Consider the following 13584-nt stretch of genomic DNA (forward strand, 5'->3'; position numbering starts at 1 on the left):
GATTTATACTTATCATCTTCCCTTGTATGTGTAGTATGACAACTCTCTCTACTCATTCACGCACAACCATACCATTTGGTGATCATAGAGTTGATGTGCACAATTATATACCTTTCTCCCCATCCAACTCTTGTTTATTTTGTTTTTTCCTATGTCTCTTTCTCATGACACACTTTCTTATTCCAATTTTCTTCCTTTTTCTTAACATTATTGTGTATCTATTCTTTTCTAAAAAAACCATTATTTTAAAGTCGTGGAATAAAAATACAGGATAAAATTGCGTACAATAGATCTTTGTGGTTCGGTCCCTCCTCGGATACTACACACAACGACAGTTTAGTGCACCTGGATACCCTTTAATCAGAGACGAATGTAAAATTTCAATTTTTGATTCCTACATCGATCTTAAATTAATATACCTAAATAATCGGATCAACGAACTTGATATTGAGTTAAATATTTTTATACATTTAATGAATTTGTTGATAAAATATAGAATATAAATAAAAATTATTGAGTCACGCAAATATGTAACCATTGCACTAAATCTGTACTTGATTTTAATATATTAGTAGTAATTACTTTGCCACAAAATATTTAAACGACGACAAACAACGTGTTTCTAGCATATAAAGAAATCTCACTACATGGATGTACAATATTTGTGTATGTGAATCTCCCACCTCCACCCTAAGCCTAAGAAAAAAGGAAAATGGCAAGCAAGATGCCACCCGAGATCAAAGTTCAAATCTTTGTAGAATAAAAAAAGATGGATTATTTTTCTCCTAGCAATTTAAGTTTTGATGAATAGAACTATTCAATTTATATCTATACTGGTAAAAGTTTGTAGGTGGTCAATATAATATTACACTTATAAGCTAGTCCCAAGATCATAATTCTCAACCGAACTCAAAGGACATAAACATGACCTTTTATTTCGCTAATAATTTACTATTTTAATATATTCAACAAAAATAAGAACCAAAGCAAAATATGTCATCGAAGCTTTTATCACCCTTTTCTGTGGCAGATGCATGTTCTTTATTTTCAGACATAATTCGAACTTTAAGTCGATGGATGTGTAGTATTACTGTACACTAATAGAGTACTTCTTTGTAGCAATGAATGCAAATTTAGCATAATTACTACTACTATGTGTTTTAAAGATTATTGGGTAAATTATTCAGTATATACAGAAGACAAATATTTATACCTGATTGATTATTTTGTAGGACCAAAAGCCTAACATCTAACGAGGGGAATAATTAATGTAAAGAAAGATTTAGTTGATTAATTGACTATTAAATTGGATGGCATAGCGTAATAATCCTAGTCAAATCAGAAATGCATGCAGGCCGAATTGATTGACTTTAGAGATAATTACTGAAATTATTGGCATAATAATAATACTAGTTAGTGGTAAACAATTGTTCACGCAATAGAGGTGGCCAAACCAACCTATACCATTCTTTATTTGCTCATTACTTCATAAAACTTTTCTTTAGCCTCGTTTTCTTTCTTTGTTAGTGGATATGTCCATGATCTTTCCCTTTTATATTTTTAGAGGCGGAGCTAGCATATAATATACAGATTCACATAAAATACTAGATTTTACTAAGTTCTTATATATGTATCAAAACTTTATAGAATAATCATAAATATATAACTGGAAACTCAGTAATTATTAAATATTAACTTGAGGTTGTCGTAGAAATTGATAAACTTTAAATCTTAAATCCGCCTTTATATTTTGTATATATGTTTTCAACAAAAATTGCATGTACGCAACGTTTTTGATGAATTTTAAGCAGTTATATATAGGTCAATTTCATGCTTTATGTGGCACTTCAAATCAATTTGTTCAAAAAAATGTGTCGCGTATTAGCCACTTATAGCTCTTCAAATAATGGTCCTAATACTGTAACACTGACTCTCCATCTCACAAAATGAAATAAATAAAATAAAATAAACGACTCCAACCACCTTATCAGAGACTAAATCCCCAAGGATAAATTGGAGAATGATGTTTCTGCATTTTCGAGAGGGGGACCATATAATTTCTTTTTTAAATAGCAGAAATATATGTCTGAATAATTTATATATGTAACAAATCAGAGTGGTCTGATGCAAGAACAAATAATTGAATTACGGAAATATATATCTGAATAATTGAATTCCCTCTTCTTCTTTTTCTCATTAGAGACTTATGTAACCCTTTATTATACAAATTAGTTGCTTCCCAACTTCCAACCGAGAGGTTGTGAGTTCGAGTCTCCCCAAAAGCAAGGTGGGAAGTTCTTGGAGGGAAGGATGTCGGTGGTCTATTTGGAAACAGTCTCTCTACCCTAGGGTAGGGGTAAGGTCTGCGTACACACTACCCTCCCCAGACCCCACTAAGTGGGATTATACTGGGTTGTTGTTGTGCTCTTGAAAACGCCAGTAAAAATGTTGTGGTAATAATGGTGCTTGCACGGGCGAATGCTTCATGCATCAAGATGCCCTTTTTTATTTATTACCAATTAAATAACTACTAAAAATATTATATGTTGAGCCCATTAATTAAGTTTAAATACTCGTATGTGATCTTACATAGAAATGAGTTATAGTTTTAAAGACAAGTCGGCCATGTTCTTCTATCACATTTAAAGCTATATTCGGGAATGTACATATAAGAATCTGATAAATTAAAAGTGTCAAACAGTGAGCTTGAAGCTCAGCCGATCTAAGCCCTAATCTAGGCAGAGGAGAAGAATGAGAGAACTTCTAGAGAAAAATATTGAGCAAAGTATTTTTATTGAAAATGAATTGACTTAACCTTTCTGTTACACTATACATGTATATATGCATTTCTACTTTGACAGTTGTCCATACCTATAACTACCTTCTATCATCATAAACTAACCAAACTTTTCTTACATAATAATCCTTTCACTAATTATGCCTAACTAACTAATCCTCAAGTAACTCCTTTCTCAACACTCCCCCTCAAACTGATAGGTGCAAAAATATTTAGCACTCCCAGCTTGAAAACTAAGTACTCATGTTGAGGTCTTAACAGAAATTTTGTTAATATGTCAGCCTGCTGCTCCTCAGAGCAGATGTGTTGTGTCTCTACCAGTCCTTGTTGAATCTTTTCCCTCATGAAGTGACAGTCGATTTCATTGTTTAGTGTTATATTCAAGACTAATAGGATGCCTGAAGAGTGGAGGTGGAGTACAATGGTCCCGTTGTATAAGAACAAAGGTGATGTCCAGAGCTGTAACAACTATAGGGGCATCAAATTACTAAGTCATACCATGAAAGTTTGGGAGAGAGTGGTAGAAATGAGAGTGCGAAGGACGGTGTCTATTTCAGACAACCAGTTCGGGTTCATGCCGGGGCGATCTACCACAGAAGCTATCCACCTTATTAGGAGGATGGTGGAACAGTACAGGGATAGGAAGAAGGATCTCCACATGGTGTTTATTGATCTGGAGAAAGCGTACGATAGGGTTCCTAGGGAGGTCTTATGGAGCTGCTTAGAGGATAAAGGGGTCCCGGTTGACTATATTAGGGTGATTAAAGACATGTATGTTGGAGCTAAGACTCGGGTTAGGACAGTAGGAAGCGACTCTAAACATTTTCCAGTTATTACGGGGTTGCACCAAGGGTCTGCGCTCAGCCCATTCCTATTTTCCCTGGTGATGGATGCACTGACTCGTCATATTCAAGGGGAGGTGTCATGGTGCATGCTATTTGCTGATGACATTATTCTAATTGACGAGACACGAGGCGGCGTCAACGAGAGGCTAGAGATTTGGAGACATGCTCTTGAGTCTAAAGGTTTCAAGTTGAGCAGGACGAAGACGGAATACCTCGAGTGCAAATTTGGAGTTGAGCCGACGGAAGCGGGAGTTGAAGTGAGGCTTGACTCTCAAGTCATTCCCAAGAGGGGTAGTTTCAAGTACCTTGGATCGGTTATTCAGGGGATCGGGGAGATTGACGAGGATGTCACACACCGTATAGGGGTGGGGTGGATGAAGTGGAGGTTAGCGTCGGGAGTCTTGTGTGACAAGAAAGTGCCACCGTTACTAAAAGGTAAGTTTTATAGAGCAGTGGTTAGGCCTGCCATGTTATATGGAACTGAATGTTGGCCGGTAAAGAACTCACACATCCAGAAGATGAAAGTAGCAGAGATGAGGATGTTGAGGTGGATGTGCGGGCATACAAGGATGGATAAGATTAGGAATGAAGATATTCGAGAGAAGGTGGGCGTGGCCCCCATGGAGGACAAGATGCGGGAAGTAAGACTCAGATGGTTCGGGCACATTCAGAGGAGGAGCACTGATGCACCGGTGAGGAGGTGTGAGCGACTGGCTGTAGTGGGCACGCGGAGAGGTAGAGGGCGACCTAAGAAGTATTGGGGAGAGGTGATCAGACAGGACATGGCGCGACTTAGGATTACTGAGGACATGGCCCTTGACAGGGAATTATGGAGGTCGAGCATTAAGGTTGTAGGTTAGGGGAAAGTTGTGAATATTTCTACAGCACAATAGAGTGAGACTAGCCAGTTAGGAGTTAGACTAAGAATGTCATTGGTCGTCTATTGATGCAGGGCTTTACCTGCTAGTTTTACTATACCAGCCATCTATTTCGTATTTCGTATTCTATATTTCAAATCTCTTATATTGTTGTTATTGTATTATGCATTTTTATGGTACTAATATATCGTCTCCTGTTGCTTTTTTTTTTTAGCCGAGGGTCTCCTGGAAATAGCCTCTCTACCCTTCGGGGTAGGAGTAAGGTCTGCGTACATATTACCCTCCCCAGACCCCACTTGTGGGATTATACTGGGTCGTTGTTGTTGTTGTTGTTGTTGTTGTTGTTTTGAAGTCTGCGAACCAGAAATTCTGAGTAGGGAATTCTGTTAACCCGGGAGAAGGTGTTAGGCATTCCCGGATTCCGTGGTTCTAGCACGGCCGCTTAAACTATTAAAATTGGCCTATTATCTGATTTTTAAAACATGTTTCAACCTATGGTATATTTTTAACTTATTAGCCGCTTTTAATTAATTTTTTTTTGGAAAAATTCAACGTCATATAAAACACGTATTGAACCACGTCACATGAAATGCACCCGCGGTCCACGACACATTTTATCTAACGTTGTTGAGATTTGGATTTGGGTCACATAAAATGCACACCCGAGTTTAGGAAATTAATTTTTTTAAAAAAATAGCGCGCCTAGAGCAAATATGCACTTTCAAGTTTGTGAGGGCCATGGAAAATTCAACTAAATGGCACGCCTCGATTTCTAAGGATTAAAATTAATTAAATGAGGGCCATGAGTTTTGAGATTTTATTTGGCATGGCGCGCCTCGATTATTCTAAAAGGATTGTATTCAATTTAAAGCAAACTACAAATATTCATGATTATGTTTCTTCCTAAAACTACTTTGAGATTATTGCAAGGTCATGATTTATGAATATGGAATTATTATTGAAGAAATATATGATTTGAGTTATTATGGACCTAATCACCCATGTCGGTATCAAATTTGCTATTGACTTAACATCCTTTAATTTGGATCCAAGCTATTACATCGTTCTCTCTCCATTTTGAATACATTTTCCTATCTTTCCCTATGAACTACAATCTCATTGAAGAAACTCATTCTGTCTTTCACGAATTCTATTTCTTGATGCTCTTCCTTCATTTTTTTTGTTCATATCTTTCAAGTTGGTAGATAACCAAAATATAATATACAAATCAAAAGGAAATACGGTGAAAGAAAAATAATGGAAACATTGGTTAAGAAAAGAATGAACCTTTTATAGATGAAGATCTTATTCAATACATATGGAGCAAACAACCATCAAATTTAATGTGCAAATGAACCACAATCAGAGGCAACGAGCGGAAACCTTTCGAACCGAACTCGACTTCGACCTCTTCGGGCTAGTATTTTGGGCTATCTTTTAAATTGAGTTTGAAGCTTTTGGATTTGATTTTTGGTGTGATTTAGCTCCTGTTTTTAAGGTATTTTTTTTAAACAAGGTAATAAATGGCTATATGTTTTTTTTTTTGTTGAAAGAAATAGGTAGAAGGAATAAAACTAGTAGAAATTCTCTATAGCATAGAAGAAAAAAATTTGTTTTCTCTCAATATTCTTCCCTCTTCACTTCTCTTCTTTTCTTCAAATATTTCTCTTCTATTTATAGGAGAATTTTCAAAAAAAAAATCAGATTTTTTTTTTAATTTTTAAATTTTTTTATTTAAAAGAAATCTCACTTACATTTTGCTTTTCTTTTTTTATAAAAAGAATTACCACATTTCTTTACTTTTATTTTTTAAATTCAACTTTAATTACTTTTATCTTATTTAAAATCCCACTTTTTTACTTTTTTAAAAGAGAATTCCACTTATTTTATTTTTCTTAAAAAAACAATCCACTTTCTTTTACTTTTCTTTAAAAAATTCTACTTTATTTTAATTTAATTTTTTTAAAATTTTCAGCTACCTTTATATTATTTTTTAATTCCAACTTTCTTTTACTTTTTATTTTTAAAAATTTCCACAAAACTTTACTTTTATTTTTTTAATTTTTCACTTTCTTTTACTTTTTTAAAAGAGAATTCCACCTACTTTTACTTTTTTTTTAAATTTCATACTTCCCTTTTTCTTATTTTTTTAAATCTCTCCCGAAAATTTAAAAAAAATTAATATTTTTCGGATTTTTTATTATTATTTAAAAATAAGAATAAAAATAAAATAATATTAATAGTAATAATTCACCTTCTAAAATTTTGTATTTTTAACCAATAATAAAAAGTATAACAAAGCTAAAATTTTGTATGTTAAAACCCCCTAAAATATTTACATAGAAAAAGTGACAAAAAAATTAAATATTGTCAAAAATTAGGTGCTCACAGCTGCCCTTCTTTGCTTGGAAACATGAAGAGTTTTCAAGCAAAGATAAGGTGAGTCATGTGACTAATTTTTGAACATATCTTTATTCAAAAGAGAAGAAATAAGGATAAGAGAAAAGAGAAAGGGTGCAACCGAGTCTTGGTTTTGGACAACCTACATATCCCGGGTTATAAGGGAATCAGGTCGCGTGTAGTTCAAGAAAAATGATGGAATGATGAGTTGAGGATTCTAGTGAGGTTCCGTCGAGGCTCTGGTCCGCGATGCTGTTATTATATCAAAAATCAAAGAGAAACTAAACAAGTCTATCAGCTGTGAGTTACAAGATTCCTATCTATGAGTCTTGTGAAACTTGTCCATGATCTTGACTGGTTCTTTCTGCAGACTCTAATCTGAATCTTGATGCTCGTTAGCTGCAACTGCTGGTTCATTCTTCATCAGCTTTTCGGATCAAGGCGGGACATGCAAAGCTTGTGACTTCAATCATATCTTGAACAGTCCACATCAACACTTTGAGTTCATTTCTTTTTGCTCCTTTTTCTTCTTTTCTTTATTTTGGATTGAGACTCATTCTTTTGGTTGCCTCAGACCTTGTGCCTCGAGGCCAAACCTGCTCAGACACCAAAACAAACAAACAAACAAACAAACAAAATTTTTCTGCCCTAGTTTTCACTAGGAAAATTTCGTAAGTTATTTGTAACTAAAATCTAAACTTTTTTGTTTGTTTTGAAAGCGGTAAAATAAGGATTGCGTGTCTTTAGGAGGAAGAGATTAGGGAATGGAGCCCTATATCTAAAATAACCTCGACTAGGGAGTGGATACCCTATGTTGGCAAAAAGGCGACTAGGGAATGGAGGCCCTATATCTAAAAATCTCAACTCAGGGATTGGAGCCCTAATGTTGGAAAAGAAAGGCGACTAGGGAATGGAGATCCTATGTCTAAAATCTCAACTAGGGATTGGAGCCCTATAGTTGGCAAAAGACGACTAGGGAATGGAGGCCCTATGTCTAAAAAATTTAACTCAGGGATTGGAGCCCTAATGTTGACAAAAGGCGACTAGGGAATGGAGGCCTATATCTAAAAATCTCAACTTAGGGATTGGAGCCCTAATGTCGGCAAAAAGGCGACTAGGGAATGGAGGCTCTATTTCTAAAAATCTCAACTTAGGGATTGGAACCCTAATGTTGGCAAAAAATGCGACTAGGGAATGGAGGCCCTATGTCTAAAAATCTCAACTCAGGGATTGGAGCCCTAATGTTGATAAAAGACGACTAGGGAATGGAGTCCCTATATCTAAAAAATCTCAACTGAGGGATTGGAGCCCTAATGTTGGCAATAAAGACGACTAGGGAATGGAGGCCCTATGTCTAAAATCTCAACTTAGGGATTGGAGCCCTAACGTTGGCAAAAGGCGACTAGGGGATGGAGGCCCTATGTCTAAAAAATCTCAACTTAGGGATTGGAGCCCTAATGTTGGCAAAAGGCGACTAGGAATGAAGGCCCTATGTCTAAAAAATCTCAACTCAGGGATTGGAGCCCTAATGCTGGCAATAAAGACGACTAGGGAATGGAGGCCCTATGTCTAAAATCTCAACTTAAGGATTGGGGCCCTAATGTTGGCAAAAGGCGACTAGAGAATGGAGGCCCTATGTCTAAAAATCTCAACTCAGGGATTGGAGCCCTAATGTTGGCAAAATGCGACTAGGGAACGGAGGCCCTATGTCTAAAAATCTCAACTCAGGGATTGGAGCCCTAATGTTGGCAAAAAGGTAAAAGATTGATTTTGGGGCTTCTAAACTACCTTTTTTTTTCTTATTTATTTTCTTTCAGTTCATTTTTTAGTAAAAAAATGCAGGAAAGAATTTGGAGGAGACTTCCCTTTTAGGTTGATTATTGTTGCTAAGCTATTTCTAGCGCTTGCACATTTCTTTTTCCATTTTGGTTACACCTGTTTCTTGCACTGTTGCTTTGGATTGCACCTGTTTCAATTTTCAAACAAAGAGCTATTGTTAGTTTGAAACGGTGGTCGGTTTGTGGCCTTCATTGTTTTTGATCACTTGATCTCGGCCCAACTCTTTTGGCGAGAACCTCTGCCGCTTGCTGGCTTTTCTTAAAGATTGGTCTCTCTCCTAAAACTGAGGAACTCAACTTTTCAAAATTTATCATGACGGCTCACCCGTATAGGGCTTTGGCCCTTTCATTTTAATCTGCTTCTAGGGGCTTTTGACTTTGGATTTCTTTTCATTTTCAATAACTCTGATTTCAGAGCATCGGCTATCATGGCTAGTTGGGATCAACTTGATGCACCCACTGAGGTTGGGTACTTTTCTTTGGACTTGGCTTTTATTAAACAAAACCCTGTAAAACCAATCTTGCCACCTTTTCTTTGTATTAGTTTCGGAACAGAGTTAGACCGAAAGGGATTCAAGGAAAAGTAAAGAAAGGACAAGAAAAAATGAATTTAAGGAGAAGCGTCCCTTTTGGGGGAAAGAAGGACTTATCTGGGGTGCATGCAGACTTCAATAGACATGACATGCTTCTTGGACTGGATACCCGATATGCACAACTATCCAACTCATTGTGAACCACATCTCCAAATCGAGAAACCTGGTCAGGACTCTTTCAGTGGTGGGGGTGTCTTCTTTTCGATCGACGGCGCCCTTTGCGGGTTTTCGCCAATCGACCTCTCTCATTTCTCTTCTCACCGTCGCCTGATAGTACTCTTTACGAGTTTTCACTAACGAGGCTCTCTCATTTTCAATTTTTTTGCTCACCGTCGCCTTATGGTGCCCGTGTGGGTTTTCAGCAATAAGACTCTCTCATTTTATTTCTCTCATTTTTATTGCATCGGATCCAAGTAGTTGTATTCTCTGATCCTTGAACATTCTCACATATTGATCGGAAGGACTTGAAAGGATTTGGGTAAAAATGATTTGGATCGAATTACAACTTTGGAACCATTCAAGCGGGATTATCGCAGGACCATTACAACATCTGCCCCAGTTTCACTTTTGAGGGAATTTAGATTTTTATTTTGGTGTGACTGAACCCCAAAGAGAGGCTAGCTACGTATCCTTTCGGAATCAAGTCGAACGTAGTTCAGGAAAACATCTTCTTCTTTTTTTCATTTCTTTTTTTTTCAATAACACTTTCAAGTTCCAAAGAGGGAAATCAAAGAAGAGTAACCGGCACAAATGGGTTTGCAAAGGGTAGATAGTGTTTGGGTAGCGAGAATAAAAGCCTTCGTCCTCCCAATCGGACAATGTTGTTGTTACAGAAAGACTAAACATAGTACCTTTTGACTGCATCCGCATTTACAGTTGCTTCAGGATCATTTCCTTCGATATCGCCCAGATACAATGCTCCTCTCGGCAATATCTTTCTGATGACGTTTGGGCCCTTCCAATTAGGAGCGAATTTTCCTTTTGCTTCCTGGTGATGGGGAAGAATATGCCTTAAAACGAGTTGCCTCACTTCAAAACTTCTAGGTCGCACTTTCTTGTTATAGGCACGAGCCATGCTTTGTTGGTACAACTGCCCGTGGCAGACCGCATCCATTCGCTTTTCATCGATCAAGGTTAATTGTTCCAGACGGGTTTTAACCCACTCACTGTCTTCAATTTCGGCTTCAACAATGATTCGGAGAGAGGGGATTTCAGCCTCGGCGGGTATTACGGCTTTCGTGCCATAAACCAAAAGATACGGGGTGGATCCAATTGATGTGCGCACAGTAGTGCGATATCCCAACAATGCAAACGACAACTTTTCATGCCACTGCCACGAACTTTGAATCATCTTTCTCAAAATCTTTTTGATGTTTTTGTTTGCTGCTTCAACGACACCATTGCCTTTAGGCCAATAAGGAGTAGAGTTCCGGTGCATTATCTTTAATTGCTCACATATCTCCCCCATCAAATGACTATTCAAGTTTGCAGCATTGTCTGTGATAATAGTTGCAGGAATGCCAAACGGCAGATAAGATTGGAGTGCACGAAATCTACCACAGCTTTCTTGGTGACAGACTTGAGAGTGATTGCTTCAACCCATTTTGTAAAGTAGTCAATGGCAACTAGTATGAATCTGTGTCCATTTGAGGCGCTCGATTGGCCCAATGACGTCCATGCCCCAGGCAATAAATGGCCAAGGTGCAGACATGGGATGTAGTTCTGTGGGAGGTGCATGAATCAAATCACCGTGCACCTGACACTGATGACACTTCCGAACGAAACTAAAACAGTTCTTTTCCATGGTCATCTAGTAATAACCCGCTCGAAGGATTTTCTTTGCTAAAACATACCCATTCATGTGGGGCCCGCATACTCCCGCGTGTATCTCATGCATGATTCTTCCAGCCTCTTCTGCGTCAACACATCTTAACAAATTGAGGTCCGGAGTTCTTTTGTACAAGACATCCCCACTCAAAAAGAAACCACTCGCGTGTCGTCTAATGGTTCTCTTTTGGTCTCCACTGGCTTGCTCGGGGTATTCTTGAGTTTTCAGAAACTTTTTGATGTCATGGTACCATGTTGGGTATTTGGTGTTGCTTCAATTGTATTACAATAACCATGCCTTTCCCGGATTTGAATTTCCAAGGGATCTATGTGAGCATTGCCTGGATACGGCAGCATTGAGGCCAAAGTAGCAAGTGAGTCGGCTAATTCATTATGACAATGAGGAATGTACCTGAACTCTATTGACTTGAATCGCTTGCTGAGGTCTTACACATGCTTCTTGTAAGGGATAAGCTTAACATCTTGGGTTTCCCATTCTCCTTGGGCTTGCCGGATAATCAGATTTGAGTCTCCCATGATCAACAACTCTTCGACATTTTGGTCGATTGCCATGTTTATACCCATAATGCAAGTTTCATACTCGGCGGTGTTGTTTGTACAGAAGAACCGAAACCGAGTTGTGGCTGGACAGTGCTGACCAGTGGGTGAGATCAAAATTGCCCCAATTCCAACACCTTTTGCGTTTACCGCCCCATCAAAGAACATTTTCCAAGCATGAGTGTCTTCAGATATTGCATCAACTGAATTTACTTCTTCATCTGAGAAGTAAGTTCTCAAATGTTGGTACTCATCATCAATCGGGTTCTCAGCCAAATGATCCGCTAATGCCTAGGTTTTCATTGTCGTGCGAGTGACATAGACTATGTCAAACTCCGTGAGCAAGATCTGCCACTTTGCTAATCTCCCAGTGGGCATTGGTTTCTGAAATATGTACTTTAAAGGATCCAACCTGGTTATGAGGTAGGTGGTGTAAGCTTGCAAATAATGCCTCAGCTTCTGAGCGACCCATGTCAAAGCACATCAAGTTCTTTCCAATAAAGTGTACTTGGCTTTATAACTAGTAAACTTCTTACTCAGATAGTAAATGGCCTGCTCCTTCTTTCCGGTCACGTCATGTTTCCCGAGGACACAGGCAAAAGAATTTTCCAAGATGGTCAGGTACAAGAACAGAGGCCTCCCTGGCTCAGGTGGGACCAAGACTGGCAGATTTGACAGATATTCCTTGATTTTATCAAAAGCTTCTTGACATTCAACTGTCCATTTGATTGTCGTATCTTTCTTTAACAACTTAAATATGGGTTCACACGTGGAGGTCAACTGAGCAATGAAACGACTGATGTAATTCAATCATCCCAACAAACTCATAACATCTTTCTTGGTTCTTGGAGGAGGCAAATCCCGAATAGACTTTATCTTTGTTGGATCTAACTCGATGTCCCTCCGACTGACTATAAATCCCAAGAGTTTGCAGGATGGTACCCCAAATGCACATTTGGCTGGGTTCAGCTTCAAATCATATTTGCGCAGCCGCTCAAAGAATTTTCTCAAGTCCCGAACGTGGTCGTCCTAGGTTTTGGATTTGATGATTACATCGTCCATACACACCTCTATCTCTTGGTGCATCATATCATGAAAAATGGCAGTCATGGCCCTCATGTAGGTTACCCCGGCATTTTTCAAACCAAATGGCATGACTTTATAACAGTAAGTGCCCCAAGGTGTGGTAAAAGCTATCTTTTCTGCATCTTCTTCATCCATCAACACCTGGTGGTATCCTGCGTAACAATCCACAAAAGACTGTATTTCATGTTTGGCGTGGTTATCAACAAGGATGTGGATGTTTGGCAAAAGGAAATTGTCCTTGGGGCTTGCTTTGTTCAGATCTCGGTAGTCAACGCACACCCGGATTTTCCCATCTTTCTTTGGCACATGAACTATATTAGCCAGCCATGTGGTGTATCGGACCACTCGGATCACTCCCGCCTTTAACTGTTTTGTGACCTCTTCTTTAATCTTGTCACTAATATCAATTTTGAACTTCCTTTGTTTTTGCTGGATAGGGGAATAATCGGGGTAGGTTGGCAACTTATGGACCACTAAATCGACACTTAATCTTGGCATGTCATCGTATGACCAAGCAAACACATCTTTGAATTCAAACAAAAGTTGGATCAATGCATCCCCGGTTCTTTCATCTGTATGAATGTTTATCCTGGTTTCTTTGACTTCTTCAGAGCTACCCAAATTAACTGGCTCGGTTTCATTTAACTTTGGCTTAGGTTTATTCTCAAATTGTTCCAATTCTCGATTTATTTCCTTAAAAGCCTCTTCTTCATCATATTCCGGTTCTTGGTTCATTATTTCACAGTTAGACAGCGTGTTTTG

The sequence above is a fragment of the Nicotiana sylvestris genome, chromosome 8, assembly GCF_000393655.2.
Source record: "Nicotiana sylvestris chromosome 8, ASM39365v2, whole genome shotgun sequence".
Classification (NCBI taxonomy): Eukaryota; Viridiplantae; Streptophyta; class Magnoliopsida; order Solanales; family Solanaceae; genus Nicotiana; species Nicotiana sylvestris.